We start from the raw sequence: 9,551 nt of genomic DNA, 5'->3' as shown, positions 1-9,551 counted from the left end.
TTATCAATTGGATTAGGATTTCTGTGCTTGCTAACTGGTGCTTATCTAAGGCTCCCACACTCGCACAAAGATTGGGAGGTGGGTGCCTTATCTTTCTTGGTGATTACATTTCAAATGGGTAGCTGCCAGGTCTGTAAGAAACAAATTCCTGACTGTAAAACTGGCAAGAGGCTGGGAGATGATTTACAGCTCAAAGGAGTGCAGAGAATTTTAAACTGTTAAGTTTTCTAAAGTAACTGCTCCTGAGGCATCTGGGTGGCACAGTTGGTGAAGTATCCGACTCTTGATTTTGGCTCTGGTCATTAGATGGAGCCCTGAGTCAGGCTCTGTGCTGAGTACAGGGACTGCTTCAGATTCTCTCTTCTTCTCCCTCTGCCCCATCTGCTCATGCTTGCTTCCTCTCTGTCTGTCTGTCTGTCTGTCTCTCTCTCTCTCTCTCTCAAATAAATAAATAAGTCTTTAAAAAATTTTAAGAATGTTTACAAAAAATTTAAAAAAAAAAAGTACTCCGAGAAAGGGAAGTCAGAGGCCAGTGGTCAAGAACAAATCCATCTAAAACTAAGATAAGCTGAGGAGAATGTTACAGCCGTCTTGAGTAACGTGGAGAATTTTTTGAGGAGATATGATTCTTAGCCCTAGCCGTGTCAACAAGCCAAACTTCCCTGGGATCCTTCAGCTTCCCAGGGACATTGCCAAGGGATAGTGTTCCAAGCACCCTGCTCCAGTACCTCAGACCTCTCTCCATCCCACCCCAGCCCAGGGACCTCTTTCTTTATGGTCTGGGAAGCAAGGAGCGGGTGGGCTTCTATCTTCTCTCTTCTTCCAAGTTACTCGGCTTCTTAGGGAAATCTCTCTACTCTTTTCTCTTTGTTTATTTCCTAATTGACCCTAATTAGAAGGAAAATCAATACAAAAAAAATTTGCTTTTCATTAAGGACTAGAAGGACTTAGTCCATAAATCCTCCCAGGAAGTGGAAGATGGGTCATGGATGGGGAGAGAATATTTGCATTCCATCTTTAAATGTAAAAAAGGAAATGAAGGAAAAGCAAAATAGAGCTAAGTTTTCATACTTAACCAATTGTGTTCCCATTCTGCGACATAAAGACAATGTACTTCACAGAGTGATTATGAATTTAATGGGAAAAGGCATGTTCCTGGAACACATTCAGACTTCTAGGTACTCAATAAATAAACTCCTATCCCCCTCCTACACACTCACTAAGAAATTAAGCATTATTACCTGAGTATTGATAAAACAGAGAGTACCTCTTCCATTCTAAGATCTTTTGAAAATTTTTCTCCTGAATTTTCAAACTCCAGCCTATATGCTTAATGTACCTGTCTTCTTCTCCTCAACTGCCATAGCCAAATAGCACAGACTAAGTGGCTTATACAGAAATTTATTTTCTTATAGTTTTGGGAGACTGGAACCCAAGATCAGAGTACCAGCGTGGTCAGATTCTGGTGGGGGCTCTCTTCCTGGTGCAGACAGCGTCCTTCTGACCGTGAGTTCACACGGCTTTTCCTGGAGGAGGTGCGCATATGTGTGTGTACATGCGTGCATGCGTGCATGTGTATGTAGAAAGAAAGAGCATGCTCTCGGGTGTCCGTTCTTATAAGGATCCCTTCTTATATAATCCCATGAGGAGGGCCTCAGCCCCAAGACCTCATGTAGATGTAATTACCTCCCAAAGACCCCATCTCCACAAATACCATCATATTGGGATTTAGGGGTTCAATATATGAATTTGGGGAGCACACAATTCAGTCCATAGCAATATTTTTTTACTAAATTCAATAGAAATAAAAATACTTTATCAAATTTTAGGGCAAAAAAAAAGTCCTGCCCTTGTATTTTTCAGTGGAAAGGCCTAGTGGGTCACTAGCAGGTTTGTTTGTCTACTGCCAAGTGAAGCAGTGGAATTTGCAAAGCCAGCTCCGTGAGTGGGTATGTGTCACTGTTGCCCTAAAAGAAAGAGTAATGCCTGGTACTGCCACTTGCTGGTGCTCCACCGGAGTTGATCTTTTCTATTACGTAGAAACCACTCTTTTCCTAATTTAGGATCAGACTAAATAGCAGTTAATCTGAAATAGAAATAGTGTATCCGTGTGTGTGTGTGTGTGTGTGTGTGTGTGTGTAGTTTCTTACTTCTAGATAAAAATAAGGGGACCAAGGTACAGAGGAAAGCAAGCTTTCGGGTGCTACTTGGTGGTAGTAAGCTTCCTATCAAGTTCTTTCTCTACCCTTCCATTCCTACATAGGCAGCATTCCAAAATTGTTCATTTGCATCTATCTTTCCTCATTCCGTTTTCATATTTCTCCCTCATTTGCTGTGTATATACATAGTTTATGAGGACTGTGACTCCACTGATCGGGGGCTGCTGTTGCCCAGTAGGATTTAAAGGCAGCAGCAAAGACTGCTGGAAGCGCATATTCATTTTTCATTCCCTCTTGTCTCTGCTGCATTGTACACAGCTCTATACCGCGGAGTCCTAATCCAGACTGCTTGTTTCCATTGTTTTGACGCTAACATCAACCCCCTCGACCCTGGGGATGATGAATAATTAAAAGCTGAACATGAGCTTAATTTGGTATGCTTTGTAAGAAGCTTTCTATGCTGATTTGGTTTAGGATGCTCTCAAACATCAAGGGCCAGGCTCCAATGTCAGGAATAATTCCTACACTCCAAATGTAACACATACCTCGAAAATGAACTGGGACACAGATGACTTCCCACATCAAGTTAGGAGTAGTTTAGATTTCTTAATAAATGTCAAGAATTATAATAAAGAGAATTTTATGGCATTCCTTTTGGGGGGGAAAGGTCATTTCTAGCTATTTTGAAGAGAAGTATTTTTATTTTAAAAGGAAATGTAATTTTGTCCAATAGGACATAATGGGGTATTGTGTTTGATACTATCTATTGTTTGCTTTCTGAGCACTTATCTGGAATTATTATCCCTAGATAACGGATCAGAATAGAGTTTTCAATTACAGGAATGCAAGAAATGCTCATACCTTCTTGTTACCATTTAAAAGAATATATATGGCATGGGCTGAATTGTGTCCCCCCCCCCCGCCACAAAAAAAATTCATAGGTTGAAGTTTTACCCTTTAGTATCTTGAAGTGTGATTTTATTTAGAGACAGGATCCTTACAGAGGTAACTAAAGCTAAATGAGATTATTAGAGTGGGCTCTAATCTGTTTGAAGTCCTTATAAGAAGAGGAAATTTAGATACAGACGTGCACCCACAAAAGGTAGACAATGTGAATCACAAAATAAAGAGAGAGCCATCTACAAGCCAGAGAGAGGGGCCTGATATAGATCTTTCCCTCACAGTCCACAGAAGGAGCCAATCCTGATGACACCTTGATCCTAGACTCCTACCCTCCAGAAACATGAAAAAAATCTATTTCTGTTGTTTAAGCCATTCAGTCTGTGGTGCCTTGTCACAGCAGCTCCAGCAAACTAGTAAAACACTCAGCCCAAAGTGACTTGCTTCTACCCACAACCGAATGGGCCAAGGAAATATACCAGTCCAAGTACACTGATCCAGTGAAGCAAACCATTGACTGTACAGTAGCCAATAAAAGTCTCTCAAAAATCTGAACCAAAAGGCCAGGATGGAAAAGTAGGAATTGGTCTCTAATGGCACAACTCTAGAGTGGATCCTGCCTCTGAACATGCTTTTGCTGGGTTTGGTTGACTCACCTCTTTTTTTGGATTCCAGGTAGTCCGTGTCCTTGACATAAGCTAGCCTGATGAGTTTTAAATAATTCTTGCTTCAGATATTAAAGTCCAAAGGGCCCAGAGGAAGGCTGAGAGAAAGGAGGAAAGGGGAAGAAAAACAAAGAAGAGAGAATAAATGTGTCCCTGACTTGATTCTAACCTCCAGTTCATCCATCCTTTCATTCCATAGAGTCTATGTGGTTGTCTATGACTGGGTTATGGGGATCAGTGGTACGTAAGGCTTAGCTCTGTACCCAAGAAGCTTAAGGTCTAGTAATCTTTGGCTTATTGGTTTTGTTTTTGTTTTTGTTTTTGCTTATTGGTTATTTTAAATTTGCTATTCCCTCTGTCGCTTTTGATTAATACAGAAAAGTTGACCGTAATTATTTAGGTTATATGTCTCTCTCTTATTATATCAAGATGAATTTTTAAATAAATGACTCATCCTTGCCTTTATATTCATATCTATAAATAGTTTTTATGCTATTCCTAACAACTATCATAAACTCTGTGAGGGGAGCAGTGTCCGTGTAGTTATTAGAAAAAAAGAAGACAGAAAAGGGAAGTTTTCTTATCTTTCTTGTGTTTAGGCATGGCTCTGGATAAAAATATATATAGAGAGAGAGAAACCAGGATAATATCAATTTTAATGTTATTTTCCTTTTATATCTTTCTCATCTCATGTTATCCTGCTCCCCAGGCCCTAAACCTTTCTGAGATATACTTCCAGGCCTCATTCTTTCCAAGAAGTACTCCATGATCCAAAGTTATTTATTACTCTTTTTATCTTCTCACTTCTGCAGTCAAAATTTCCATTAAATTTGGTGTAAGTGACCTTACCTGGTATCAGGAAAAATGAAATTGGAATGAACTAAAATGTGTGAATCTTTTTTACTAATAACACTATAGCCTCCCTATAGGTATTTCTACTCTTTCAAAGCAGATATTTATGAATCTAAGTTTTTGTCCAACTGATAGAATTACAGGCAATGTAGAAAATTAAATTTTAAAACTCCAGAGATATGTGTGCAGCAGACCACCACAAAAACAGGAAAATCCCCTCTGGGATACTATCCCTATTGTCAGCACCTATAACTGCCTCTTCATTCAGAATATTTCTTCCTCCATTTCTGAATCAAGAACTCTCTAAAAGATCCAGGGTTTTGTGGGATTTATTTTAAGAGTACTTCCTTCAAAAGATAAAGTTCTAAGAGGAAGTTGGAGCAGAGACATCTGTCTGACAAATAGCTCTATTACTTTTTTTCATCCTTTCATTCATTTATTTCAGAAGCATGTATTAAGCACCTATCTTATGGCCATTTCCAAACTGGTTACTTGGGATGCAGTAGTCAGTAAGCCACAGTTTTTGCCTTTGCCATGCATGCTTTTAAGGGTGTGCAGTTTCACAAAGCCACAGAAATCTGGGCCAAGCTTTATTACCACTGGACTGTGATGTGCCAGTGAGGGAAGAGTGGTTAGTACCAGATGGAATGATGATAAAAGTAATAATAATCATAGCTAACACATGCATGAAGCTTGCTACGTACCAGGCAACATCTAAGTGTGTTATATATAATATATACATGGTTCATTATTTAGGACTTAGGTAATATTGTTACTGTCATCATCCTTGTTTTACAAACGAGGAAACTGAGAGATGGAGAAATGGAAGCCAGAGCTGGCTATTGATGAATCTAGGATCCAGGCACACATCTGGTTACAGATCTGTGTGCTTAGCCACCACCTTATTGCTGGCATGAGATCCTTTTATATAAGTTGGATTTTCAAATCAGAAACTTAGATAGATGATAGATAGATAGATAGATAGATAGATAGATAGATAGATAGATTGATAGATAATATTAAAAGAGAGTCGAATAAAGTATAATCAGAAACTTTAGACTCAATGTTCTATGCTAGACTAATCCTGGTGGGATCCTCTAGGACTCCAGACTAGACGTGGTGACATGCATAGTTTTGTCAGATTATAGCAGTGACATTTATAATAAAACTTGAAACTAGAAACCATCCCATCCCGAACTACTGGAAAAGCAGATTAATGTAACTTTTTTCCATATGTCCAGTTCTATCACTAACCTATTACATGTCTTAGGCTTAGGTCATATCAACTCTCAAATTCCTCATATGTTGGGTGACCATATCATTAATCCTTCCGATGGGGACGCTCTTAACAATGAAAGGGGGCACCAGTAATAATCACTGCAGGCAACATTTGTGGACAAACCATGATGTGGGGTTGCTCTCCTTATGTGTGAAATCAAGGCTGCACTGGCTAATCCCTAAATCCACCTCCGCTGTAGAGGGCGTGTTTGTTTTTCCTTGGCTGACTGTTTATCCAGATGTATTGGGGTCATTCAGTAAGAGGCAGAAGAAAAACCCAGAGGTCTGACTTTTAACTCTGTGCCTAGACCTCGTGACATCTTTATTCCAGTAAATGAAATGAGTAATAATAATAATAAGTAAATCGACCATTTCTATATTAAATTGGAAGCATTGTGCAAGGAAAAACAAACACAAATTAATTCTAATTGGGCTTAATGCCCAGCACAATCAGCACTAGGCAAAATACAAGACAAAACCAATGCCCCAAAAAGATTGCTGATTAGAAACAAAGAATTAATTTAGCTCATAACAGGAAGTAATTTTGAGTCTTCTGTAAACTGAAGAGCTAACCTGAGTACTTCCAAACAATATGATTGGTGTGATCTGAGCTAAAGGAGCCTGGCTTTGTACAAAGAGTATAGGCAAGGTTTTTTAGATTCCTCACTCATTTACTCATTCAACAAAGTGACAAGAGCCTATTATGCCAAATAGGATGTCATGGATTGATGATCTAAATGCAGATTGCTGGGCCTCACCCCTTGAATTTAAGTTTAGTAGGTCTGATATAGGGGACTAAAAAAATTTTAACTTTAAAAGTCCTTTATCGTTGGGATGCCTGGGTGGCTCAGCGGTTGAGCATCTGCCTTCGGCTCAGGGCGTGATCCCAGAGTGTTGCTTCTCAGCCTGTTTCTCCCTCTGCCTGTGTCTCTGCCCTTCTCTGTGTGTCTCTCATGAATGAATGAATGAATGAATGAATGAATGAGTAAATAAATAAAATCTTTAAAAAATAAAAATTAAAAAAAAATAAAAATCCTTTAGCGGTAAACCTTTCAGTCCCAGGTAAACAAGAGCAATTGTCTCCCTAGTTAGGGCATGACAATTTGCATTTCTAGCAAGTTCCTAGGTGACACTGATACCTCTGGTCCAGGGACCATATTCTGAGACCACGGCTCTAAACCAGTGATTTTCATCCTTGACTGCCCATTGGAATAACCTGGAGAGTTTATGAATATGTTGATTCTGACCTACTTGATCTCAGTTGCAGCATGGATATTAGCCTTGTTAAAAGCTCCTCAGGTGATTCTAGGAAGAAGGCAACGCTTAGATGCTTGAAACTAATCCCTGGGTACTGTGATTCTAGCCTGTTAATATCCTGTAATTATGTCTTCTCGCCATCTTTACTGCCATTACTGTAAATCAAGACATCTTCATTTCATGCTTGGATTATTGCACTAATCATATGACTGGTCTCTGCTTCCAAGTTTTCCATACCATTTCTAGTTTATCCTCTGTATGCTGCTAGAGTAATCTTACTAAAATATAAACTTAATTATATCACTCCCTTGCTGAGGAGCCAATGGACTTCTTGTATTAGTCATGTAATTCATGTTATCTACTCTAAAAAACAAGCACCAAATCCCCGAAGTTTACCTCAACAAAGTTCATTTCTTCCTCACGCCAGTCTAATGGCTGCTCTCCTGGACAGGTAGTTCTTCGAGCAATGACAAAACACCCACCTATCATGTAGCTCCACCATCTCCTAGGGCTTCCTTGGAATCCACCTCTAGATCTCCTACATTTAATTACTTGACAGGTGAATCGAGAGAATGTGAAACATGATGCAGGATATTTGAAGCTGGACCCTTTAGTGTTCTGATCATATTCCATTGATCAAAACAAGTCTTATGGCCCTAAGTGGATGACAGGAGGCTCAAAAATGTGCCTAGAAAGAAAATTAAACGGCCCAGTGAATAGCATAGTCTCTGTCATATCTCTTACCAGAAAAAGACAAATGTACTGTGTATAATCTCTTGGGTTCCATCCTTATTGGGTGATGAAATAAAGTCCATTGGGTAATGTGCAAAGTCTAAAATCATATGCTTGACCTATAATGACCTTAAGAACCTGTCTCATTTCCCAATATCATCTTGCTCCTCCTTGAGACATTCCCTCTTTCCATTTTACTGTTTCTCAAATATCTCATTGCTGTCATGCCATTTGGGGGGCCTAGAAAATTTTCCATTCTTCATTTAACTCTTTCCTACTAGTTTTTCAGAGCTCAGCTCAAAAAAGCCTTTTGAAAGACTTTTCTGTCCTTCCATCACCTTCTGCTTCCTAATTATAATAGTTTCTTCCACTCTCTGATCCAATAGCCCCTGAAATTGTGCACTTGTAGACCTCATCTCACTGTATCTCTTTGACATGTTTCAGAGCATCTTAATTTTGAACATCTACAAGTGACCAGAGTACTTTTATCTCAACATTGCCGGCACTAACATGATGCCTGACACATAGCAGACATTGAACAAATACATGTCTGAATACACAAAAGACAGCTTAAAGACAATGAATAATCAACTGTATACCACTAAGTAGTCAAGATGGTTCCCAATATGATTTGATACGTAAGCAAAGAATCCCCTACTTCAGAAACTTCTGTGTAATAAGCCATTGAAGATCCCTTTCCTATTATAAATGAGGCAGTATATTAAAAATTTATTATTAAGAATACTTCTTGAAAAAAAAAAAAAAAAAAGAATACTTCTTGAATTGGTTTCTCAGTTTATGTATCCAAAAGCTATGCAGGTTCCAATCAGAAAAGATCCCAGGAAAAGTGAGTGTTAGTAAAGGCTGAGACTAAAAACTATAAAAATATATCAGATCATGGATTATTTTATGAATGCAGACCTAGACTATGCATACTCTGGGGGTATTGGACAGCCAGGGATAGCATGAGGACACTTGACTGAGGCCCAAGGGATACACAGATAAATAGGTAAGTACAGTCACAGAAGGTAAATCCCAACTCTTATTGTTTTTGCCTTTGGACAGCCCTTGGGATCATATAGTTGTGAATATAGAGATCTGATGGCCTTAATTAGGACTCACCTCATGCAATTAACTTATCAACCACTTAGTAGCAGCATGAGGCAGAGTTATCCTCTTATAGTGGAAATCTCCTTGATTATCTTTAACATGAATCTGTTGTGTACCATTGTATAAATATATAATGCATAATTACCTGTCCCCTGTTTGACTTATTAGCTTGAGGAATGCTCAGGGGCTCATATCAGGGAGAGAATGCCAAAGTCCTTTCCCATTTTCCTCCACAGTCTTATGGGCTATGACGGGCATAAAAAGATGAAAGTGAACTTGTGACTACATAAAATATATATTCCTGGAATATTTCCATTTTCCTCTACAGATCTATCCTTTACCCCTTCCAACCTGTGCTGCGAACTGGAAGCTGACCTTCCCTATTACCAACACATTCCCTGTTGTCTTCTAACAAGATCTTGTCATGGACATTATGAGAAGTGAATCAGAGAGTGGGAGGAAGGGAGTTCAGTACATTTTTCCATCTGGCTCCCTACCTACAAATTACCATAAGTAAGCAGCTTCTCTTTACACAAAGCCAGAGTTCCGATAGGTTGACCTCCAGAGATATAGTTACTCTTGCAAGGATCCATTAACT

Source organism: Canis lupus, chromosome 28, assembly GCF_048164855.1.
Source record: "Canis lupus baileyi chromosome 28, mCanLup2.hap1, whole genome shotgun sequence".
In the NCBI taxonomy this organism is placed as follows: domain Eukaryota; kingdom Metazoa; phylum Chordata; class Mammalia; order Carnivora; family Canidae; genus Canis; species Canis lupus.
Note: the sequence above shows the minus strand (reverse complement) of the source record.